Source organism: Sebastes umbrosus, chromosome 7, assembly GCF_015220745.1.
Source record: "Sebastes umbrosus isolate fSebUmb1 chromosome 7, fSebUmb1.pri, whole genome shotgun sequence".
NCBI lineage: Eukaryota > Metazoa > Chordata > Actinopteri > Perciformes > Sebastidae > Sebastes > Sebastes umbrosus.
Genome location: NC_051275.1, coordinates 23,771,637 through 23,796,102, shown reverse-complemented (window position 1 = coordinate 23,796,102; position 24,466 = coordinate 23,771,637). Strand labels below are relative to the sequence as shown.

Sequence of the window (24,466 nt, the reverse complement as noted above, 5' to 3'; positions counted from 1 at the left end):
TACCAGTAGCCCTGGGCTTGCTAACCAGAAAGAGGCAGGAAACAGGAGTACCATAAGCACACACACACACACACACACACACAGTCATTAAACTGTAACACTGATGGTGTATGACCAGTGTTAAAGCCAGTTTTCTTTACATGATGGATTAGTGTTGAAACACTAAGGATGAGGAGAACATAATATGACCAACATCACACAGCAACAGCGCCATGGTATGCATGCCACAGCTGATTAGATTTCCATCGGAGTTATATAATGTGTGACACCGCATGGCCCCTTGTCTGCACCTTTCGGGGAGAGAAGTGATTTGTGTTGAAAATTGTTTCAGCTTTATCAGATTGCTCAAACAAAATTGGTATTCTTTAGTTTGTTGAAGACATTATTCAACTATGTCAACCAAGATGGAGCAAGTTTTCTAAGAAATCTTGCCACATGTAACAGAATATTGATTTCTTTTAGCTGAATTCTATGTGTTACTAGTATTTCTTTACCAAAAAAATATAAATAATGTATTGTATGTAATGGTATATTAAAAGTTTTCCATTAATCTGCTTAAAGCAGCAGTGGGTAGAAATGGAGCAAATATGATTTAAAAAAGTTATTTTTATAAAACGGTGACTATATCCTGACAGTAGTGCATGAGACAGGTAATCTGAAAAAAATCATGTGCCTCTGTGTCCTCCGGTGTCCTCCAGTGCTCCTTATGGCATCTGCAAGATTTCACAGACCGGAGGAAAACAACCAATCAGAGCCGAGCTGGAGCCTTGCCGTCTCTGAGCAGCTGTCAGTCACTCGCAAACTCCGATCAAACGGTCAAACTAGGCAGCGCTGATCAAATATGAATCAATTTTCTGTTACTGTAATGCCTATTTATCGCCTCAAATGTTTTCAGAAACATCTTGTAGTGCACGGTTTAGCTGTAAAATGAGAAAGTTTGTAACCTGGCAGCCATGTTGAGATCAGTTGAGGAACTACCAAGCACCGCCCACCATCTGGAGCAACTTTCTAATTTTACAGCTAAACAGTTCGGAGTTTGCGAGTGATTGACAGCTGCCTCTGTTAAACAGCCAATAGGAAGGCTCTCTCTCTGAAATGACCTGTGATTGGCCAAAGTCTCCCACTAGATGTTTTAGAGCCTGAAAACAGAGCCATGAGGAGGTGCAGAAGTCTAGTTATCTCTCAGAACACTTGAATTACAATAAGCTTTGAGGTTATTATGGACTTTATGCCCAAATGATGCCAAAAATATTCTGTCTACTGCAGGTTTAAATCCAGTATTGTCAACATTTAATCTCTATTATCATGTTTGTATTCACTTAAAAAAAAAAAACGAGGGTTAATTTCAACACCTTCCCCTCTCACATTTATTTTGAGCCTCCTACTCTATTCTCCATGTGTCAAAGAAGTCAACACATAACACAATTAACAAGTAAAAGCTGGAAAACATCTGAGCACATTGCTCCTTGATAGCACAACTATTTATTTTCTCTCCACATCTTACAGCCTTTGAAGGCTTGTAAATATCCCCCATTACATTCCTGTTGTAATTAATGAAACATCATAATTAAGGGGTGTAAACACCAAGACATGGTTTGATATGGAAACAAGGAAATCATATTTGCATTTATGTGCAATTATTTTTCCCCTTTCACTGTTAGCTTCTTCTCCATATCACAGCCCAGTGTTTTTTTGTGTGTGTGTGTGTGTGTGTGTTTTCCATCTCTGAGAAAATATGAAAAATATGATGTGGAGAAAAAAAATATTAATATGTTAAAAACCTTATTACAGTAATCAGCAAGGCGGAGTTGGGGACAATTTCCCCAACGAATGATTTGCATAATTCAATTTCTAGTACACTATCAAAACCCAGTATGCGTTTAACGCCTTAGCAAAAATAGTAATATTTCTAAGTTACTGAAATAAAATTATATTTTGCCCCCCTTTGCCCTTTCTGCTGTTGCCACGGCGTTTGTTAGGGAAGCATTTTCTACTGTGCTGCCACTGATAATTTTCAGCTACAATGGACTCATTTCAACCAAGCTAATTAATAAAATCATCATTTTTTTCACTCCTGCCAAAGTTATTAAGTGTCCCTCCTTGAAAAATTGCTGTCATTAATTAGTATTCCAGTTTCTGTCTCCGAGTCCACTGTCCAAACAAAGACAAATATTGCTTGGTTGGGATTAAATCTTACTGTACCTGGAAGGCTACATATTTTAGTTGGTCAGGCATTCCTTTCTTTGTGCCTCTTTATTTTCTTTGTCTTTCACACCACAAATTATTTGTCGACAGCTAATCATTTACTCTACAGAACAATCTTTGGCTGGCGACCTTCAGTGACTTTATACAGGAAAAGTTAAGTAGAAAGTGATTTTTTCTAAATGAACAGCAGAAAGTGTAACATTGACATTTACAGCTGTATTTGTGAGGCAGTTTGCCATGCCCTTCTTACAACAGAAAAACTAGAATGTTACATCACAAATGGGAAAAGACTGAGCAAGGCCACATATGTCGGCTGAATTAAATGTGTGTTAACTGCAAATGTATGATATGAAAACTAAGTATAAGTTTTGGCAGCCATCCAAAACAGTTACAACTGAATAAAATATGAGTGGCAAAGAAAGAAATTAGATTTGACACGCATGACGGCATTGTTTTATGATTTGAGTTTCTAAATTTCAGTTTTCTTTTCTGAGTTTGGCTTTTGTGTTTAGTGGACAAACAGTTTAGGTGCGGGGGTTTGGAACGTCAGTAATCCGCAGATAAGACAAACAATACTACTGCCTGTAGCGAAATTATACAATTGCTTGTCATCTCTAATGTATGAACCCTTACTGATAGACGTGGATGACTTTCCGACAAGTAAGTTAAGTCTTTTACAATGCCTAAAGTTACTGGTTGCACTTAATTGCGTATGAATGAGATGTAATTCGCAAGTAATTTTGCATGCAATAAGAATGCCTTTCTTGTTCTGGCGTGTCATTTGTAAACCATGTAGTCTGAACTGACTGCAATATAAATGCATCCGCATAAATATGTTACGCTCATAGTTAGTGACATTAAATAAAAAGTGAGTAAGACTTTTATGACTTATAAACACTTATGGTGGATGGGAGGGAAGGTGGATGGGTCCAACAAACACAGGACTTTCAACCAGGAGACCAGTGTTTGTGTCCCAAAGTGTTGAGTTCTATTGAAGTTACATTAGGGACATTTGTGACGTGTTTTCCGTACTTCTGTTATGTTGTTTCCGTACGTATTTTAGTTTACAGACTTATTTTAAGCCCAATGACATTTTTCCTAAATCTAACTAAGTGGTTTTGTTGCCTAACCTAACTGCTGCCATTACCGCAATTTGAAGCTAACCTTTGTCACTTTAGGCAGGCTTACACTATATGTGTTTTTCAAAACATATGAAGAAAAGCATGTATTAAATATATTGAGTGCGCTTTGCTTCCATTTGTTTCAATTTTGCATGATTGATTAAATGCTGCATTAAAATCTAAAAAAGTCAATCTTTCGTATAATTTCCAAGGTTTTTTAAAATAATTTTATTTTTTATTACATTACAGTGATTACATTACATAGAGTTGTATTATTTCGGTGATAATGCCCTTATGCCCTTATTCACAAGTTAAAAGGATAAAATCCTGTCAGGGTCTGTAGCCTTATTAACGCAAACTTTTACATCACTAAGTGACACCACGTGCTTTCTCACAAATGACATCATCTATCACCTTTTATGTGTTCCTAAACACACCATCTGGCATTAACATCAAACCACAAATAGACGTGATGAAATTCCCTCTCTTTATCCAAGTCATTCCATGTGCAGATGTGTTTATTGGCTGTAGATTTCATTCAGTCTCCCTCTGAAGCGGCGTTGGAGCAATGTTCTAAGGGACAGTTGTTGAGGATTGCTGACCACTTCAACACTGTAATTGGGGGCATTTGCTTTGAAGCAAAGAGTGAAAAGTATCCCCAAGGATATTCAATTGATGTGGGAATTTCTGGCAAATGAGAAATGTTAGTGTTTACCAGGTACATCTGAAGCATCTGGGGCTGACTTCTGAAATGCGGGGCTGCTGATGCTGCAGATGGAACATGACAAGTTGAAGCTTTACAAAGACGTAGGAGCTATAACTAAATTAAAAGCAACACTATTCATTTCCTTTAATTAGAGAAGAAAACATTAGTAGATGAGTTGTTTCCTCAAACATTGACGTTTTACTACTTCAAATATTTGTTCATGTGAATGCAGAGTATGTACAGAGTTGATATTTGAGAGGCTCTGACTTCATCATCATCAGTTCGACAAAATTGTATATGCATAGTATGAATAGTAAACAATGTTACACAGAGAAGTTTGTAAAAAAATGAAACTAAGCCAGACCCACAACACCAGTAAAGACTGGAGCCCACCAGCAGAGGTGGCCACTGATGGGCTTTCTCACCTAAACCCAAAGAAAGTAAACAGGATTCTCACTCTGCAACACTAACGACCTAATAAACCCTCATCCATAGCAACACCTACACAATTAGAAATGTTAGATTGTTTTTGTTGATCTTATTTGTCCGGTGTGAATACATACTAACCACAGCATAGCTCGCTTCCTGCACAGACTGCCCATTCTGCCCATAACACTCTGTACTCTCTATACTGCAACATCCTCAATCATTTTTACTTCACTTTTCATTATCCTTTCATCTCTGTTGCTCAGCCTCCTCCTTCTAAATTTGCTGTAATGTATTGAAAGCTCCAAAGCTGATGACCCGGTGGCAGTTGTGAGGATTAAACTCCTACTGGTGAGTTTTGTGTGTATCTGTGCACGTTTGTGTATGTATGCCATCTATAAAAGCGTGTGCATGTGCGTGTGTGAGTGTATGCATGAGTTGTGCAAGCCATCTGAGGATTAGGCCATTATTGATCCAAGACGGACACAGTATTTACTGGGATAATGCGCAAAGTCCCGTCATCATAACTGTCTGAGACAGCCGTCCAACTTAATGAAAGCACTTCCCAAATGTCAAGTGGTTAACACCAAGCTGTGAGGCAGCCATATCAAAACACACACACACACACACACACACGTACACGCACGCACACGCACACACACACACACACACACACACACACACACACACACACACACACACACACACACACACACGCACACACACACACACACACACACACACACGCACACACACGCACACACACACACACACACACACACACACACACACACACACACACACACACACACACGCACACACACACACACACACACACACACACACACACACACACACTTGAAAGCACTACATTTATCCTTGGAAGATCATTCTGATTGTGAGCAAAATCTAGCATCTGAAATGATGTATGCATTTATTTGAGTAAACATTGAAACAATGACCTTAATCATATACAAATTTTGAAGGCATTTCATCACTTAGACATGCGTACAGTAGAAAATATAACAGTCACAGTAATGAACATCAATTCTCTTGTCTGATACTGGTAACTTGTAATCACAATATGCCGTCCATGTGGAAATCTCCATTTAGAGCTGTTCAATGGTGTGAAAGATCATAAGTCGTGTTTCCCTACCGCATTCTGTACAACTGAAACTAACGGGAATTAATCGTTAGTTTCAGATGCAGTGATGAAAAAAGCAAGGGATTCTCAAAGTAGTCACGTTTCATCATCTGGATACCATAAATGTCAATGTACCAAATTTCATGACAATCCAGCCAACAGTTGTGGAGATGTTTGACATTGTGGCATGACCAGACCGATGATGTTAATATTTAATGGAATAGTTGGCACAAATGGAAGTAGCTGTTAAACATAAATGAGAAGAAATCTGAATATGATCATCTCTATCTGGATTCAATTGTGTCTAAAGATTGTCCATATTCTGGGTAAATTGTTCCTTTTCCTTTATGAACTGTGTGCTATCTCCCTCCAATCACCCATTCCCACAGAGATGATGTCTTTGGAGTCATTTTCCATCACTAAGTAGGCAGACTATTGGTCAGAGTGACCTGTGATACAAGCATTAATAGCCAGCCCAGTCGCACATCAGTTCGTGAAATAGTCACGAAATGTATTGTATTGATTTGCCTACATAGACACAAATTAAAAAATGTTTTCTTGATGGTCAGCACGAAATCAATCCATATGCAATCCACGTAACTGTTAATTAGAAATATAAAGGCGATGATCATCATTGATTCATTTGGCACATAACTTCCATACTTAAGTTACGGCACTTCCGGTGTTATTGAAACTCAAACCGCGATCCATTCCTAAGCCTAACTAAGTAGTTTGTTGCCTGAGCCAAACTAAGTCGATCTATTCCTTAACTTAACTAAGTAGTTTTATTTTGAAAAGACTGGAGCGGATAGTTGGAAAAAACACGAAAAATACGTTGTTGAAAGTCGTGCTGAGCGTCACAAAAAAAGGGACATTTTTGTCTATGTACACAAATCAAATAGATCAAATTTTGTGACTATTTCACGAACTGCCGCGAGACTGTGTTGGAATAGCAGAAGTGATAATGTGTTCTCCCCAATAAGTGAGAAACATGTCTCACCTGGCGAGACCAAGAATCCTTCAGCTGAAAAATATGCATAAAAAAGAAAACAGGTTTGTTTAGTGATTAACAACTTGTTAATGTTTATACATAATTCTACTTACTTCTAATTGTCTTCGACTGCGGTGACTACCACATAGTTCATATTTTACATAGCCAGTGACAGTTTACCTTACGCTTTATTGTTTTGGGAGAAAGGGTCTTTTCATTAGGTGGTGACAGCCACTTTATTTACAAAGATGTCAAAGGGTACAAGGAAAAAAAAAAAAGGTTAAAAAGAGCACAAATAAGTTCCCTCTTTCTTTTATGGTCCGTGTATTTAATTCCGTGCCACACGTTGACCCAGGCCCAATCACCCATCTAAAATGTTACCAAGGCAGTGCTATGTTGTCCTCCCAACTCATAATTTCACTCTGTTTCAAAGAGAATTGAAAATTAACTTCAGAGCTCCATTCAAGGAACATCAAACACTTACCCTGCAATGTGATTACAAATGATCTACTTTCAATTCCCCACTTTGCACTGGCAAATTTATCTTTTTAATATATTATATTCTCCGTACTCTAAACATTACGCGCCTCTGTACTCAGGTGTCATGTTGGATAAGGGGACTACATTTGGGGCAATCAAAGAGGCCCAATCATTTCCTGAGAAACTCATTTGCTGTGATCAGTCTTCCATTGCTGCCTCCTCTTTGCTTCCACATGTGTTTACACAATTTGGTGGAGCACTTTCCATGGCCCATCACAATTAGGAGAGGAAAGGAAAATCCTGAACTGACCCCCCAGAGACACTATGTGCAGGAGAAAGGGGAATGGAAGGCAAATTCAAATGATTTCAATGCTTATTATTATTGTTCTGATTGTAGCGTTTGCCATATTATAATGCCGGTGTCGCTGTTTTTCTTTCTTTTTTGCTTTGAAAGCGCCCGTTCTTTTGTTAATTGCCTTGGCATCGCTCAGGCACAGCCTTGCCAATAAAGCACCTTGAAATTGAAAAGTGAATTGGAACTGAATGGAGGGAGGAGATTCTCTCTCCCTGTCTCTCTTTTTTTCTGCAGCTGGTAAGGCAGGATTAGGCTTGGCACAGAAAGAGACAAAAGGGAGCATGCATGCGTGTGTGTGTGTGTGTGTGTGTGTGTTCGGATACGTGCCTTGTGTCTGTGTGCCAACACTGTCCTGGAGTCAGGGCAGCAAGGTTTTTAGGGGACTCAATTAGTTCAGCCCAAACACAAATCCGGAATCTTTCGCATTCCAGGTCTATCTGGGATGTGGCGGGGAAAATGCTAAAGCTTTGCCCCCAACTCGGAAAACCTCAAAGTCCCCCCCCATCCTCGCTGCCCCGCTTATCCCTGAGAATCCCTGCACACGGGGGGACTAGAGGGGAGCCGATCACAGCTGGAATCCCACGATCAGCCACTGCTCGGGGTTTTGTGATGTTGCTCTGGTTTGTTCCGGGTGAAAGGCGATTTGGCCCCAGCTTCTGCTGGTGCCAGGTTTATTCCAATTGTGTTTGCAGAAATAAAAGAGCCATAATTTCAGTGTTTGTATTACACAGATGGCGAGTGGAAGGTTAGCAGAGAGGTTATTACTTTTTTGTGAATAATTATGAATGCGCTGCAAGTATTTGTGGGCTACTGGTAGTTGAGCTTTCAGCTTTTGGACAGGTATTTACTGGCAGTGATTTTTGACGGTACTTTTGTCCAACAGTATCCACTGCTGAAGGCAGTTTTGAGTATCTCTATAGCTACAGCTGGTATGCGGACAATGATGAGGAGCAGAGGCGGTGGGGAGAAAAGCAATCTGTCTGACAGACTCACTGAGGGAGGACAGGAAGATACAGATCCACACTAACTAGCCGGCCGATCAAATCAGACCATACAGTGTCTGAATTAGATGTGTTGGCCCTGAAAGACAACGTCAGGTGTCGTGTGGTCGAAACAATCTAGTATGACGTCCCGGCACCTTCAGTTAACAAATGTACAAATATTACTTTGTGTGCTGCAGTGTTGCCTTCCTTCCAGCTTGTTTACTCACTCAACAAATCAGAAAATAATGACATCGCAGAGCCATTCCCCATCCATACACATTGTATTTTCTCAAAATCAACACACACACACAAACCATGCTACAGTTTAGTAAACTGCAAAGGTAGTAGATGATCTGAATGCAGGGTTTTAAACAGGGATTAATCAATATATTAATAGTACCGTGATGGTGTGATATTTTAAAGCCACTCATTTGTTGTACCAAAAGCTACCAAATTGAGCTTGTAGCTGACACTTTGACCATCTTAGCTATTTACATTATGTATATGCTGTTTGGTATAGAAGAGGGAACTGGTAAAGCTAACTGGTAAATTGCTCTGTAAATAGCATTTAATAAAGTAAGCTTGAAACGCTTACATATTCATAAAATAGTTGTTTATCAGTGGGTTTGCAGTGTATTATTAATGATGTGTGTTTTCAGAGGTGATGAGAGGTGTTATTAAAATAGAGCTTTTTCTGTGGATTTGTGTATATCTCACTATCTCTGTCTGTGCTTACATTTTAAAATTGAATTATGACTTGATTAGAACACAAAACCCAAAGTTGAAGACGTTTCAGCAGTGACCCCTGCACACTTTTAAATATTTAGGTTGATTCACTTCTCTGGGGTGATGAAAGGCTGGCCTGTATTGTTTTGAAAGGTTATGGTTGTAACTAAGAAATCATCAATATGGATTCAGGAGAAGATCATGTCGTATCACTTGCCAAGCTCACACTCTGCTTAGGGATTGGAAAGCATTGATCTGCACTCTGATTAGTTCTTCTAACACTTGCCAATGTACTGTACTCTAGAATTCAGTTGGCTTCATCTTCAGTGGTTGTTGAGAAAAGAGCCAGACCAGCCGTACAGCACCCAAACTCAAAACATCAACCAATTTAGCAATTATTTTCCTGTGCTGTACCACAAACAAACAGATCTTAGGGTACCCCCACCTTCCAAATCCTAACCTGACAGCTTGACAACAGTACAGCGGTAAATTAAAAATAATTGCTTGCAATTAGGGCTAGGTGATTCATCAATTTTATTTTCATTACAATTTTGGCTTCCAACGATTATGAAATCGTTCAAGATAATCGAGATAAAGAGATTATTGTGCCACTTTCCTTTTTGCAGTGATGCTCTCGTTTTGTCTTGTGTTATGAATCCAGAAAACCCCTTTCCTTTACAGCGGTCCATATTTGCTCATTTTTGCTACTGACTGGAATATGTTGAATATAGTTTACAAAATGGTGAATATACAGTATTTTGTGGAGTTTTCTGTAAATTGTGGCAGTGCACTACGACATATTTGATCGTATGTATTTTGTTATGTTATTTATTAATTATTTACATTATTTTTTATTTGTTTTTCAGTTGAATTATATTTAAAGTAAAGAAAAAAAAACAGTGTTAAAAAAGACAGCAAAAATTGTCTTCTCAAATATATATAAATATATATATATATATATATATATATTTTTTTTTTTTCCACCTTAAAATTTATTGGGACGGGAGTAACATCAGGTGTACAGAAACATGTTTTTCTCCCAACCGTCACCCATTGCCAATGTAAAAAGGAAAGGATAAAGAACAAAAAAACAAGTTGAATTAAATAAAAAAAGAAAATAAGTAATAATAAATAAAGTACACATTAACAGTAATAATAATTATAGGATAAATCCAAAACTACAGATAAAATAGGCTGATAAACTTTACCATGTACAATTGGATACATTTACTGTTAGTGGTCATTTCTGTTTACATAAATCAAACTTTATGATGTCATACAATTTAGCTGATGAAGAGAAGTCCATTAGTCTGCCCAAATACACTACGTCCAAATAAAATCAAAACATATACTACAAAAAATACAAGAGGTCTTAATCATATGGAAGCACTGTCAGTCGGTCAAAATAAGATAAGAGAGGCTGCCTGGTATAAGAAAATCTCAATATTGACCAAAATGATCATGATCGTGAATTTTGCCTTAATAAAGCAGCCATTCTTGCAAGGGCAATTTAATATGTATGTACAGAGTAAGACAAATTATCCTCAAGTAGGTCTTATAATCCATTTACAGGGACATTTCACCCTCACAGAAATATACATTTTATTGTTGCCTGTATTATGTTCATTTTAGGTGTTTTGTTTAAATGTTAATTGAAAGCAAAAAGTCTGGACTGCTTTAAGCTGTCAAAGTCAGGATAGTACATTTATTGCGAGACATTCTGTGTCGTTACACTGTTCAATTATATTATGGAATAATGTAAAATATGAAGATTCAAAAACACATATCATTAAACACACAGCACATGCACTAAACATTATACTCCAGAAACACGATGTCGGTTGCAGTCCAAAAAAGTTAAGTTGTGTGACTCTTTGAGTTTCACTGAGTGACTTTTGTTAAGTAGAATACAGAGAAAGGGAGGGCTGGTCTATGTGCATCAGTTCGTCTGTGTTTGGGGGCTCAAGAGTCGAGATAGAAAGAGCTAGTCCTGGCTGCGGGTCTTACCTTAATCCTTTCCACACATTTTTCAAAGCGCTTCTCCAAGACACCCAAAGAAGCAGAGGGGCATCCTTTTGTCAAAGGCAGATTAACCTTATATAAACAGGATAACAGGTTTCAGAGAGGAGGAGAAAGGGCTGAACCAGAGGGGGGAAAAGTAATGTTTTCAAATAACTTTTGAAAACGGACTAGAGTGAAATGAAAGAAGAGTGAAATGAAAGAGAAAAAAATGGAATGATAGATAGAGTTACAAAGCTGGATGGAGAGGAAAGATTGAAAGACGGGACAGTTATGATTGGAGGTTAGAGAGCAAGAGAGACAGACAGACATAGAGAGAGAGAGAGAGAGAGAGAGAGAGAGAGAGAGAGAGAGAGAGAGAGAGAGGTTTGGTTTGGTTGGGATTGCGGCCAGTGGAGCAGCTCAGAGGAGTAAGCTGCTTCCAGATGAGTGAAAGGACACACACACACACACACAGTCATAGGCAAAGAAAAGGAGTGTGTGAGAGGCAGGACACAATAGCATCCATGTTTTAGTTACACAGCAAATTGTAGGGCAAGCAGATCACCACAACCACTGAACTCTGCATTCTGGGAAAGAGGCCATGACAGAAAGAAAGAAACTATGTTTGGTTATCAGGTGTTTCGAGGCACACAGTGTAAAACCAGACATGCAAGTCATGTTCATATTTAGTCATACATTACCATGTGATTAATTTATTTTATGTTACCGAATCATTACTCGAACAAGCTAAACTTAAAGGAACTGTTTGACATTTCAGGAATTGTGTAGCTAAGCCAAACACAATATGCCAATAAGACAACTTTGGAGTTACCAAGAGTTGCATTCCTGTCCTTTAAATAGAAGCTAACGGCCTCCTTCCACATCTATCCTGCGTGCAACCTGACATGTTCCACTCCTTTGTCAACCTCCCAGTAAGACAGCAAAATCACATTACTGAATTTGTACTTTACCTTTTCGTCTTTGTATTTTCAGAGCTACTTTTTTTACACTTCTTTTTTTTTTAAATCATATGTTTTCTTCGTGAAGGATGCACAGAACCTTTGTGTGTCAACATTGCTCTTTGCCGTGCTGGCAAGCGAGTACTGCTTAACTCCAAGGACTGCAACTCTCAGGATTAACTCTCACAACCTAAAGTGGTCTCCGTCCGTAGCGGTTTGGTTTTAAATGACTGTGTCAGCTGGGGTCCTGCCCTCAGGGCACAATATCTCCAAATGTGAAAGTCACTGAGCTGGATGAAAGAAGCTGATGCTAGTCCCTAATGTGCGCAGGTACACAAAATGTACACAAAGGCAGGCACGAGGCACACATCCACACACACACAAATAGACTGTACACACAAACATCTGCATGTGACAGGAATACTCATGGTGATGTATATGGATGGAGTTCATCCCACAGGCAGCCGTGAAGTGAAATGAATGGGAAAGATAATTCCCTGGAAAAGGTCATTGGCTCTTGGATTTCAGGAAGATGAGAGGATGTGAGATTAGAGTGTATATATACACACACATACACACATAGAGAGAGGTACGACTGTTGTGAAGACCCTCCCTGCAATTCGTCACATCTCTGTGCAGCGGCGTTCTATAATTGATTTAAACACACAGAGGCAATTACTTTAATTCCATCCATCATGTGCGATGGGAGCTCCAATAGCCCATTAGTGCTGTCATATATTTACTCTTTAATGGCGTGTGCATAAAAACACAGGCATAAATTAATTTTGCGGTGACACAACCCTTCTCTTATTCTCACTCATTGTCGGATTCTTTTTTGATGTTTGCTCTTTTTTTCTATTCATTCACTCGCATACCAGTCTCTTTTTCCCCCCGTTCAATCTTTTTTTATATCTGTTCCACTTCTTTATTCTTTCTCCTTCTTTGTTTCCCTCTCTCTTTATTCATCTCAATCCAACTGTCTAATAACCAACGAGCACGGATGAGTTCATACATATTAAATTGCACTCTTGACCCCCAGTGTCTCACTCAAGGCAACCCTCTGTCACATTGTTGACTCAACTCAAACTAAAGTAACAAAAAGCCTTTTCATATTGTTATTATTAGAGTTGACAATGTGTGCTTTTTTCTGACTTCAATACGCAGCAAATTGCTGCTGAGATCCCCCTTTATCCATCCCAAGCACAATGAACTGATCCAAAACATGTTGGTTAACTGCCAAATCATCTGCTCCTCTGTGTGTTTGCGTGCAAAAAAGAGTGTGTTTTCTGTGCGTGTGCTTCTTCTTCCGCCTGTGTGTATCCCGGCATTCATTAAATACGTTATAACTCACATTAGAGCTCTGCTAATTAACAAACAAACACTGTTTTCTTTCTTCATCTTGTCTTTCATCGTCGTCTATGTGCAGCAGAGAGCGGGGAGAGGTGAGGACCCAGCAGAATCCGGCGTGAAAAGGAGAGAGGCAGGCAGGCAGGATAGATGGAGGGTGATGGAAATAGCAGACAAAAGTCATGGACGTGAATTCCTAGGGTGAGAAACAAAAAGTGCGACGGCATGCCCTACCCGTTGTAGTGAAGATGGATGGCACAAGGGAGGGAGAAAGGATGGAACAGAGGCGGATGAGTGATGTGAGAGGTCTGTGGCTTGTTGAAGTATTCATGAGAGGTGCAGGGAGCAGAAAGTGGATGTGATTACAGACAGGTATTATTTTGCCTTTTCCAGTGTAGGAAGAATAATTGTCACTGACATTCGTTGACCAAATGGGCACCATTAAAACTCCAAGTCAGGCTGGGAAGATGGGAAATCTTGGGGAATGTGTTTGATTGTGAAGAAGGGTGTTGCCACGTTTATTTCTCACATGCACTGTCAACTATATGTAGTGCATAGCAGTAAACACAAATTAATTGAGGTGAACACAGGCTGGTAACGATACAAAATGTGTCACTGTTCATTCCATCGTCTCACCAGGATGAAGAGCAGCAGTTCAGGCTCATAATACATCTTACCGACTGGAAAATGAATGCATTCTCAGCTCAAATAGAGTTGCACAGTGGGTTTATTTTGTGCATTTGGTGGTAAAAGTCAATACGTTTTCTGCATAGAACATATTAGGTGAATGACAGTAGGAGCACTTTCAGGGCTAGAATGGGCATGAAACTCTCCCGGTTGAATCATCAACTCACAGCTCTTTGGCGAAAGGTCATCGGTGCAAGCCTGTGTACTTAAAATTTAAAGTCCCCCTCCACTCAAAAATGTGTTTTGCTTCTTGTTACCTCACTTGGTTGTTTGACCTTCACTGTGCAGAATGATGCGTGCGCAGAGTTTGATACCAGAAAGCTGCTGAAAGGGGAAAGTGAAATCTGTGGTCACATTAAATCTGAGTTTAACATGTGTACATACAAGGTTTTGTGACATCACACGTGGTTTGGAAGCCATTCACAGTCCTGTATGCAAGTACTCAAAGGTAATGAAGTGTAACATTGTGTTTTTACTATAGGCTGTATATAAGACATGGACAAAGTCACCGTGACGTGACCCATTGGTTTGTGGACTGCCGTTTTGAAGCCTGGAGTTCAGCATTTTGGCCGTCAACATCTTGGTTTTTAACCGTCACCATCTTGGTTTTTGTGACACAAGAGGATGGAACTACGTACAACCAAACACTGAATAAGACATTTTTAGGTGACCAAAGTGTTGCACTTAACTTTCATTACTTGAAAACACACTGTGGAAGACAAAAACACGGTAAACTCCCAGACCAGACAATGCAGTGGTAGCGATCTGTCAATCACAAGGTAGCCACTCCCTAAAGCATATCCTGCTTTATGGTCTATTTGACTCTAAATGGGACCATAATTCACCAAATGAACATCATGCTGTATTGAAGAAGACTTAAAACTAGCAATTGAGACCATTAACTCATGTTTACAATGTTTACTGAGGTAATAAATCAAGTGAGAAGTAGGCTCATTTTCTCATAGACTTCTATACAATCAGACCTCTTTTTGCAACCAGAGACGTCGCCCCCTGCTGGCTATTTGAAAGAATGCTTAAGTTTAAGGCACCCACAGTGGCTTCACTTTTCAGAACCGTGGTTAGACTGTTATATGTGATCTCCAACCTCCCTCAGTCTCCCCCATGAATTGCTCTAACCATGTTCTTTTCATATCTGCCTTTCTCTCTCTGTCTCCCTCTGAGCACAGACACTTCTGACAGTTTGCCTCTGAAACTGTTATGTTCTAGTTCCCAAAACGTGGACTCAAAAGCAGCACACCACGAGAGTCTTTAAAGAGTGAACAAAAATATATTTATTTTAACAAAAACAAGGTTCCAGGTTGATCCAGGAGTAGAGTGCAGGAGTGAGCAGGCAGGTAGGTAGCAGCCACAGCTGGCAGATGAATAGACCTGAGCACAGAGCAAAACGAGGTATGTCCAAACAATCCAAAAACCGAGAGCAACAGCAAAAACAAGAGCAAAAATACTAGGAAGCCTGATTTAGGTAAATACCACTGTGGGTGACGGAACGATCTGGCGATGAGTAGCAGGAAAACCGGGGTATATATACTGCAGGTGTGATGATGTTCTCAGCTGCTCCAGCCGAGCCCGCCCAGAGGAGGAGGAGGAGGAGGAAGGCCACACCCCTCAACACACTGACAAACTAGACAAACCAGGGGAAAACACACAAGAGACAAAAGGACAGGGAAACATAGGAAACAAAAGGAAACCCTAGACTACAGGCAGTGATAACATGACAGAAACATTGAGAGCTGTTTGTAAATGCTGACTGATAAAGCACAAGTAGCACACCGGTGCATGTGTGTGTATTGGTATGGGCTGTCAATATTTCAGTGTTGTAACCTCTTCTTCTTATCCTCTTGTTCTCTTGGCCTTGTTTTATTCATTCAGCCTCGGGGTGATGATAACAGCGGCAACACACACACACACACACGGAGGGAGAGACAAGCGCGCTCATACCTGTACAGAATACGCAGATAATACAAATATATATACCCAAATACAAACAGTAATACAAACTCTGAAAGCAACAGAGGAAATGAGAGCGAGCAGGAATGTGAGTTAAAACTCTACAGCCATGACTGACCTTAAAGAAAATCTGTTGCACCACTGCAAAATAAGGAGCCTGCTTCGGCATAATTAAACGTAGCCAAGCATCCAGCTGCAGCACGAGTTCAGAAACTTGTACACAAACGTGCACTCACGTTATTAACACGAAGGACTGACACACATTTGTATAATTCACTGGTAATAGGGGAACAAGGAAGCGGCATGAAAAATTAATTTCCAGCCATTACGTTGGTTAAATAAAAGAGGATTTGTTAGACGTCGGCAAACAGAGAGAGTGCTAGTGTTCACAGAGTCATCATGATTCGTCTTTAAGCGTCTTGGTGTGTGTGTTTGTTTTATGGGTGTGCATGTTCTGTGTATGATAGAGACAGGAAGTAAATGCAAGAATGAGGCTGCTCCCCTTTTTAGCACATTTGATGACAAATTGTCTCGATATTAGAGGATGGGAAAGTAATAATAACCGCTTTATCCACACGTTCATGTGAATGCAAAATGCACTTTTGGTGTGCTTGTGTGTGCACATGTTTAAAAAAATCCACCTAGTTTACACTATCAGCACCACGGACAGCGCCACAGGGATCAACATTATAGTATTCCCTCTACTACTGTTCATAGGAATATTAGAACAAGGTAACAACCTGTTCTCCAGTCAGATGCCAAATTGGGATCGCCACAGGTTTACTGAATGTATTAAGTTCTTTGATTTCCAATTAAAAAGATCATTTGGGCAATCCTCTGTGTGGCCCAAAGTTTCAAATAAAGTAATACTACTTTCAGTTTGGGATTCAAAGGGAAGAGGACTTGGCCGCGGCTGCGATAAGCTCCATGAAGCTACTGGCAAGAGCCGATGCTGATAAGAAAGAGTAATATGAGACATGGCCAGTGGAATTTTCACCCATTCCTATTGCTTTTAGAGCAATTCCATGCCAACTGCAGTACTACAACTGATACAGAAAAGCGTTTGGCAAATGCCACTGCTTCTCTATTTCTCTGTCACTTCACAGTCAGCTTAGGGCTATGCTGTGGAAAATCAACTGAGGAAATATAAAGGTGGTGAGGGGGTTTTGGAAGCATTCTTTAGCACTTCTTTTGAACAGTAAAAAACGATTACAAAGATGCAATTTTGCCGATGAAAACTTATGGCTCGCTGTTGTAGATTCACACTCTTATATGCACGACTGTTTATACAGTATGTGTTTTAAATGGACTACTTTACCCAGGCTAATCCAATTAGATTTTAATACCATATACAGAATAGCCCTCCCTCATGCTAATGACACTGAGGAGCATACTCTCACACACCTCATTATTCAATACTTTATCCTCACTCCTCCTTTTCCTTTTTTCTCACTCGTGCCTGTTCACGGGTTGCAATCATTGTAATGTGTTGTAATCACATTTTGATAATTGGGAATTCAAGGGGGTGGTTATGAAACAATATGGGATAGTGGGGGGGGGGTGTTGTGAGGTTGTCGATGACACATTGAAGTTCTCCTGCACTTCCCCCTTCCCGCCATTTCTCTCCACTTTCTCTCTCCCTCCCTCCCGTGCCCCTTCCCCTGACTCTATCACAGCCTGCTCTCCATTGTGCTGATAGATTATAATGATCTTTAATTAGATCTAAATATAACGATAGGCGCTCGGTGCCATCAGCGCCTCTCTCTGTGAAGACTGGCTATCATTAGGACGGGTAATAGGAGGAGAGAAAAGAGGTGAAGAAAGATAGGGGGGTTGGATGTGGGGGGCAGAGGAGAAAAGAGAGAAAGAAAGCAGTTTAAAAAAAAAAAAAAAAGAAAAGAAAAGGACAGGCGTAAATGAAAATTGGAGTTAGAAAAAAAGTGATTGGAGAGCAACTTCAAGAAACTTGCAGCAATTTACACCAAAGAGGTTTTATGGGCATCCAACAGATCTATCATTCAGCACATCAGCAGTCTATTAACCAGGGGGTTTTTTTCGCACCCAAACTCCTTATTTCCTCTGAACGGGCCTAAATTAAAACGTTCCTCTCTTTTATTCATTTTCTAGTATACAAAAGTTTTGCAGTTAATGATGTAGTTGTGCTGTTTTTCATTTATTTACGTTCTCCCTTTAGTCGGGAACTCTCCTTCAGTCAGGAAATCAACACCCCGCCCTCGTCCCCACGACTTAGCATATAGCAATAAAGTGATGCTTGTCATCTTTTTATTAGTATCAGGTGACTCTGACAGTCACTCCATCTTATTCAAATGTGTCATCGTCCTTTATAATCCAAAAATTCACTCTCTGACGAAGTTGATCAGAGATGCCTTTAATGATGTCATTGGTTTTGCTACTATTCTACTTTCTGCAAGTTTGACAGCCTAGAAAACCTTTTGTAATATGCATCTGTCACTCATAATGACGACTCCAGCTGGGTCTCCAGCATTGTGGTTCATAAGACAACATGACCTTTCTATGAAAGCATACTGCGTGAGCATACTGTACATCCTGACTTGATAAGGTTCATGTGGATACGAATGCACACGCTTGTTACATTTTGGGAAGTTCAGTGGTGCGATTTCCTTTGTATGAAGGTGTTTTCTCCAGGGTAGCACCATGAGCAGCTGAACACTTCATTATCTTCCTCAGGAATGTAGTATGTAACACAAGTGCTGCAGCTACTGTATGACCATGAATGCTCTAATGTTCTTAGAGGGAAATATGACCATAGACGAAAAGATGATGAGGAGGGAGGAGAGGAAGATTGGTGCACCAGATAAAAAGGCAGCGCTTACTGTCCCTCTATGCCCTGCATGTTGTGAAGGAGTTTAAGTAACACACAAGCATTTATAAGTGATTATAAGGTGTGTCTGTGCGTGTGTGTGTTTGTGAACAGGTGGATTGGAGCTTCATCCACTTAATGTGAATGTTGCACCGGACTGAGTTGAGCTTGAAGGTGAAGCTCTCGGTTTACCAGTGGATTTACCCAAAGCTCAATACCACATATTGAGCTTTGAGTACTGATCAAAATACTAAGATTGCGGATACAAACGGCCAACGTTAAAGCTTCTTTGCTGGGTGTCGTCTGAGCTGAGGTATCCAGAGTGAGCTTTTGCTAAGAAACAGTTTGGGGAATTTGGGCATCCGATCGGATACCCCCAGGATGACTCTCTGTCGAGGCATCTGGAATCCACCCAGAGGTGTTAGATAATGTGGATGACGGTTACAGCTCCATGCATACCCTGTTAATAAGTGAACTATTTGGTTGGGTATAAGCAAACGTGTTGACTAAACACCAGTATGACTCTCTTAAAATCAGTTTGACTGAAGGTGAAATAGGACCATTTCTGTTTGTTAGAGTCTTGCCAAATCGACAACACACACCATACTGTACAGTGGAGGAAGATGAATGTACGGACACAGGAACGACCCTGATGAGTGCAGGTTGAGGCCTCTACATATTATTTACTTGCTGTGGTAACACCGTTGTTTCATAAACCAGTGGATCTCAACCTTTTCGAAACGCAACACCCTGGAATAAATACGTAGATGCACTGAATGCTGGAGTGCGCTGCAAACTGGTATAAACAGCTGTTTCTACGCGCCTCCCTCTGCTGATTTTGAGTGATTATTGTGAATGATAAATAAAAGTTAATAAATTAATGCTTTGTTTGTAATGAGTAACTGGCACCTAAACTTTCTCCAATGTGCTCCAGGCACTGTGGAATTATCTCAGGACCTCCAGGTTGAGAACCACTGGCATAAATCGCTATCTTCTTAACATATTTGACAATGACCATATCATGTCACCACATATATTTGCAATTATAATAGCTTCATGATGTATATGAGCAGCATTTATTTTCAGAACAAAAGTGAGAAAGAGAGAACCAGACAGAGGGAGGAAGGTTGGACATTCATACAGACTAGACATCTTGTATTATGACTAATCGGCAAGCTCTTTAGCTCATGAGTTCTGTGTGAGTGCTAGACATGCCAGCATGTGTGCATGTGCCCGCATGCTCATCTATGAGAACACTTGTGTCTGGGTGTCATCAGGCAAAGAACAAATACAAATCAAGATGATTCATCCTCTCCACTCTCCTCCCGCTGCCTCATCTTCCCTTTCACCGTCTTCAACTCCTCATAGCAAAATCAATACGTCAGTGTTACCCAGCGTATTTCATTGACTTTTTCTGGTTTCTTTCAATTCTTCATGCGTTTTTCTGCCAAACAAATTCCTTCTTTGTTGGTCAGGGTTAGCAGAATTGACCTTGTCTCTCCAATCTCTCGGCAGAGTAGCCTGTCGTGACCAGGTGGGTAGATGTTTTCCCTTTAACAGGAATTCAAAATACCTACATTTTGTCGACACCCGAACACGAAACACGAAACCCCCAACATGTCTTTAATTTGCTCCTCTTAGGGACGCCAGATTAACAAACTTTTTTTTATTCCCCATAAACCCTTCATTTTATCATCACCCCTGCTATTTCTCTGTTCTGCTGTCGTACACTCTGTTCTCTATAATGTTCCTTTGACTATAAATGCTGGTTTATACAAAAATGTTGAACCATAGACAGCACCACAGGGAGATAGACACAAAACACAAGAGACTCCGGAAGCTATAAAAATGTAAAAATGACAGAATAACTTTGATGCTTTTATCACCCCCAGAGAATGCTAGTTTGTTTTGTCCGGAATAACTTCTCATATAGTTTTCAAACTTTTCAGCCCCATGAAGATGCACATGTTAGAACCCACTGGTAGCAAACACACGTGAAGCACTGGGCCTGCCATGTTCATGTGTATTATTCCTCATCGAGCTGCACAGTATATAATCCTCACTGTACACTGAATGTTATTGTCAAACACACAATATTGTGTATGGTACTCTATGCTAATGTGCAACCACACTCACACACCTCGTGACAAACACACACATTGCACAGCTTGCTTATTTGTAACACAGTCGAGTATCAACTCACAAGGGAGCAATACGAGTGATGTGAGATGCTACAATGCATTCTGGGAAAGTCCCCTGTTACTTCCTTGTTGGATTAATAGCAGCCCTTTCCCCAATACCTGTGTGTATCACTATATACTGTATATGGGGTGAGGGTGTGTGTGTAGGGGTTTGTGTACTTTATGTGTGTGCGTGTCCAATATGTGAGCCTGCTTGTGTCTGTGTAAATCACATTATTGTATACGTACAGTATAATCTCTTATAAGGCTGTAAAAATGCAGACTGGTCTCATACACTGTACACAAAGTAATGCACTGTAATTCTTATATATCCCACAAAAGCAATTTGTATGTCATTTACGTAATCGTGAACCAGGAAATATAAGAGACCGGCGTTCGTCTCGTGTGAAACCAGAAGTCAATGTTGATTTATTTGTCGCGTAACTTAGGTACTGAAGTAACACCACCTCCGGGGTTATTTTAAGCCAAACCACGATCTTTTCCTAAACCTAACTAAGAAGTTGTGTTAAGGACTTAAGGAAGTTGTTTCCTGTGAAGACAGAAGTTTATTTTGAAAAGACTACAGGCATGTAACGAGCGGATATCGACACGTGTTGCTGGACATTTGTAGGAAAAACAAACGGACAAGGAGGAATATCTTTTTTGTAAGATATCATATGAACCATATATGAGGGCACTTTGCAAATATAATGTGGATACAGTAGAATAAAGATAGTTTAAAGTACAAAAGTGTAACAACAGTAAATGTACTGTGTTTTTATTTTCCTTAGTGCTGCTAATACATTGTATATTCCCATGTTCCTGTCTCTCCTAATGTGTTTTTGTCAGTGTGGTTTGTGTTGCCGGCGCCTGTTTGCAAGTACGCCTCAGAGGGGGGAGAAAAAAAAAGTAAGATTGTAAATGAGAGGCAGTAGGGTGCACTAACAATGTTTGATAAGACCTGGGGTTCCAAATGATCACTCCTCTGTCTTTCCCTTTCTCTCCTCTTCTCTCCATCTCCCCCTTCACCTCTCCTCCGCTCCCTCCCACTGATTCCTCCCCACACCACGTTGCTTTGGGTAATTTAGCAGCAGCAGGATAAGCCTTCAAGCTCTCAGCCACAAACAGATAAAGACATGAATGCACACACACATACATACACATTTTTTCTTCAAATTAAACACAATGTTCCCAGCTCAACTTTCCGAAAACACTTGGAAAGTTTTCTGCGTAAACTTTTTCAGAAAGTCAGAGTGCAAGAGGAGGTTCCTGTTAGGGTTTACCAACGTTCATGAAGAAGGGCAGCCTGGAAAGCTTTTTCCTTTTATATAAGCTAAAGTTTCTACAAACAGACAAAAAGCTTACTCTACGAATAGTGGAAATGCTTACGGTGCAGAGAGGTATAACAAATGTAAATAAACATATCCCCACAAACGCACACGGAGACGGGCCCACACAAATACACATACAGGCGCACAGATGTGAGTATGTTCACACACACACACACACACACACACAGACAGTTACACATCTGACGCATTAATCTTCTCCTTTGTCTGAGGAAAGAGAAAAAAAACTGAGCGGTGGTAGAAAAAAGAGCATATGTTTGCTTATTTTTTTTTTTATTTCCTTTGTGTCAGGCTGTCCCTGATGAGGGTATGACTTCATTAAAATAGAACTAAGATCATAAGCTAGACTCACAAATTATGTTCCAATTGCCTTGTTCAAGTGAGTCAGCATTAATGCAAAAAGTTGCTCCGAGTATTTGTAAGAAAAAGAAGTATATTATAAGCTTAAGCATTTTAAGTAATGTCATTTAATTTTACCATTACATCCTATTTTGAGTGTGAATTTGGGTATAGACATGTGTTAATGTGGAGGGTGTTTTTGAGTGCCTGCTTGTGTTTGTATGTTGGAGTTTGAATGTATCAGTAATTACACATTAAAAACTGCCTGACCTGATAGGGAGTGTTGCTCTTGTTAATGGATTCACTTTTATGTTTATAAGTCAGCTTTCTTTTTATGACTGCTCACCAAAATGATACTATAAGACTTTATTTTGCAAAGATCTCTGAATGCAGCGACACTGGTAAAAAAAAAAAAATACTAGGTCCAACTTGGCAAGTGGTCAGACGATGAGACAGGTTTCAAACAATCCGACAGTTTTGCCAAATTAGCCACCACCTTATTTAGAGGTAAAACAGAAAGTAAGTGCACCTGTAATGTCGCCAGTAATCCCTCATTACAGTGTGTCTTAGATATTTCTAAGATTAGGCTAATTGGCTTTTGTCAACATAAAATATTGAGCGACATACTCTGCGTTTTTGCATCTGTGCTTGCATTAAAATCCTGTTGCTGCTGTTACTTACTTACTGTCCTTACTCCTGCCTACACACAATGTGAGGAACAATTACTGCCTGGCTGATTTCTCATGCTCAAATATCTTGTTTTGAGCCAGTTGAAGAATCTCTGGAGGCGCTGCTGTTCACCTAACTAACCCACTTCGGTGCTCCCCCCTGGCAACAAAGTCCACTCAATCAAAAAGGCTTTGTCGAGGAAATACTGTGATTGTGTTTCCACCACGCATCCTGCTGCTGCCGCTGCTGCTGGCACGCCGTGATTTTGAGCAAACAGTTCATTATAAACAGTGTTACTCATTAAAATTGTCCTTTTAAACCTGGATAACCAGTGTTTTTTTTGGGGGGGGGGTTTTCTGCACAATACATCTTCAGCAATGTCTGCTCATTAGACCTGTGTCTTTTATCACATGCAGGGACACCTTGAATCCTCTGAGAATGCTGAAAGATCAAGTTCTCATGGCTTCACTTAACATTAAGATGAGTATTTGAATGGAACAGTGTTGCTCTTATTTTGCGGCAATCTGGGTTTTTGTTTTTTTATCCTTGTGCATGTGAGTGTGTGTGTTATTGATGCTGCTTGTTGTCTCAGGTTGAGGATTTTGTGCTTTTGGTCTACAGAAGAAATGCATTTAATGGTTGTGTTAACCTTGTAGCAAGACACTGCACAGCATCTATCTCACTTTTCAAGTCTTTGAATGCCTTTTAATCACCCTGGAACAAGTTTGTTGCCTCACCTAGTTTAAGGTACATGAGGTGGTGGTGTATTTCATTCCTATCAAGTTTCAGTTGCTTGCCACTTGTTTCTTTGAGGTTAGCCAACACGCTTGTGTAGTTTATACCTTTACGTAGTCTTATCATCCCAAGGAAATTTGTAAAATTTTCCTCTTTTGCACATAGTCTATGATTCTTGTAATACAATCTTAAAGGGGAATCACATACAGTTCCCATTTCCCATTTGTCCTTTGTTAAATTGGCTTCAGTGGGA

The 24,466-nt window shown here is 40.0% G+C and overlaps 1 long non-coding RNA gene across 1 annotated transcript; it reads right to left on the bottom strand.

The window, feature by feature from the left end:
* Nucleotides 1-15,404: 15,404 nt before the first annotated feature.
* Nucleotides 15,405-15,676, bottom strand: LOC119492104. Its single transcript, XR_005207717.1, has 2 exons — nucleotides 15,623-15,676; nucleotides 15,405-15,520 (listed from the first exon to the last, which is right to left on the bottom strand). It is a non-coding gene; the product is annotated as an uncharacterized LOC119492104 (long non-coding RNA).
* Between the last annotated feature and the right edge of the window lie 8,790 nt (nucleotides 15,677-24,466).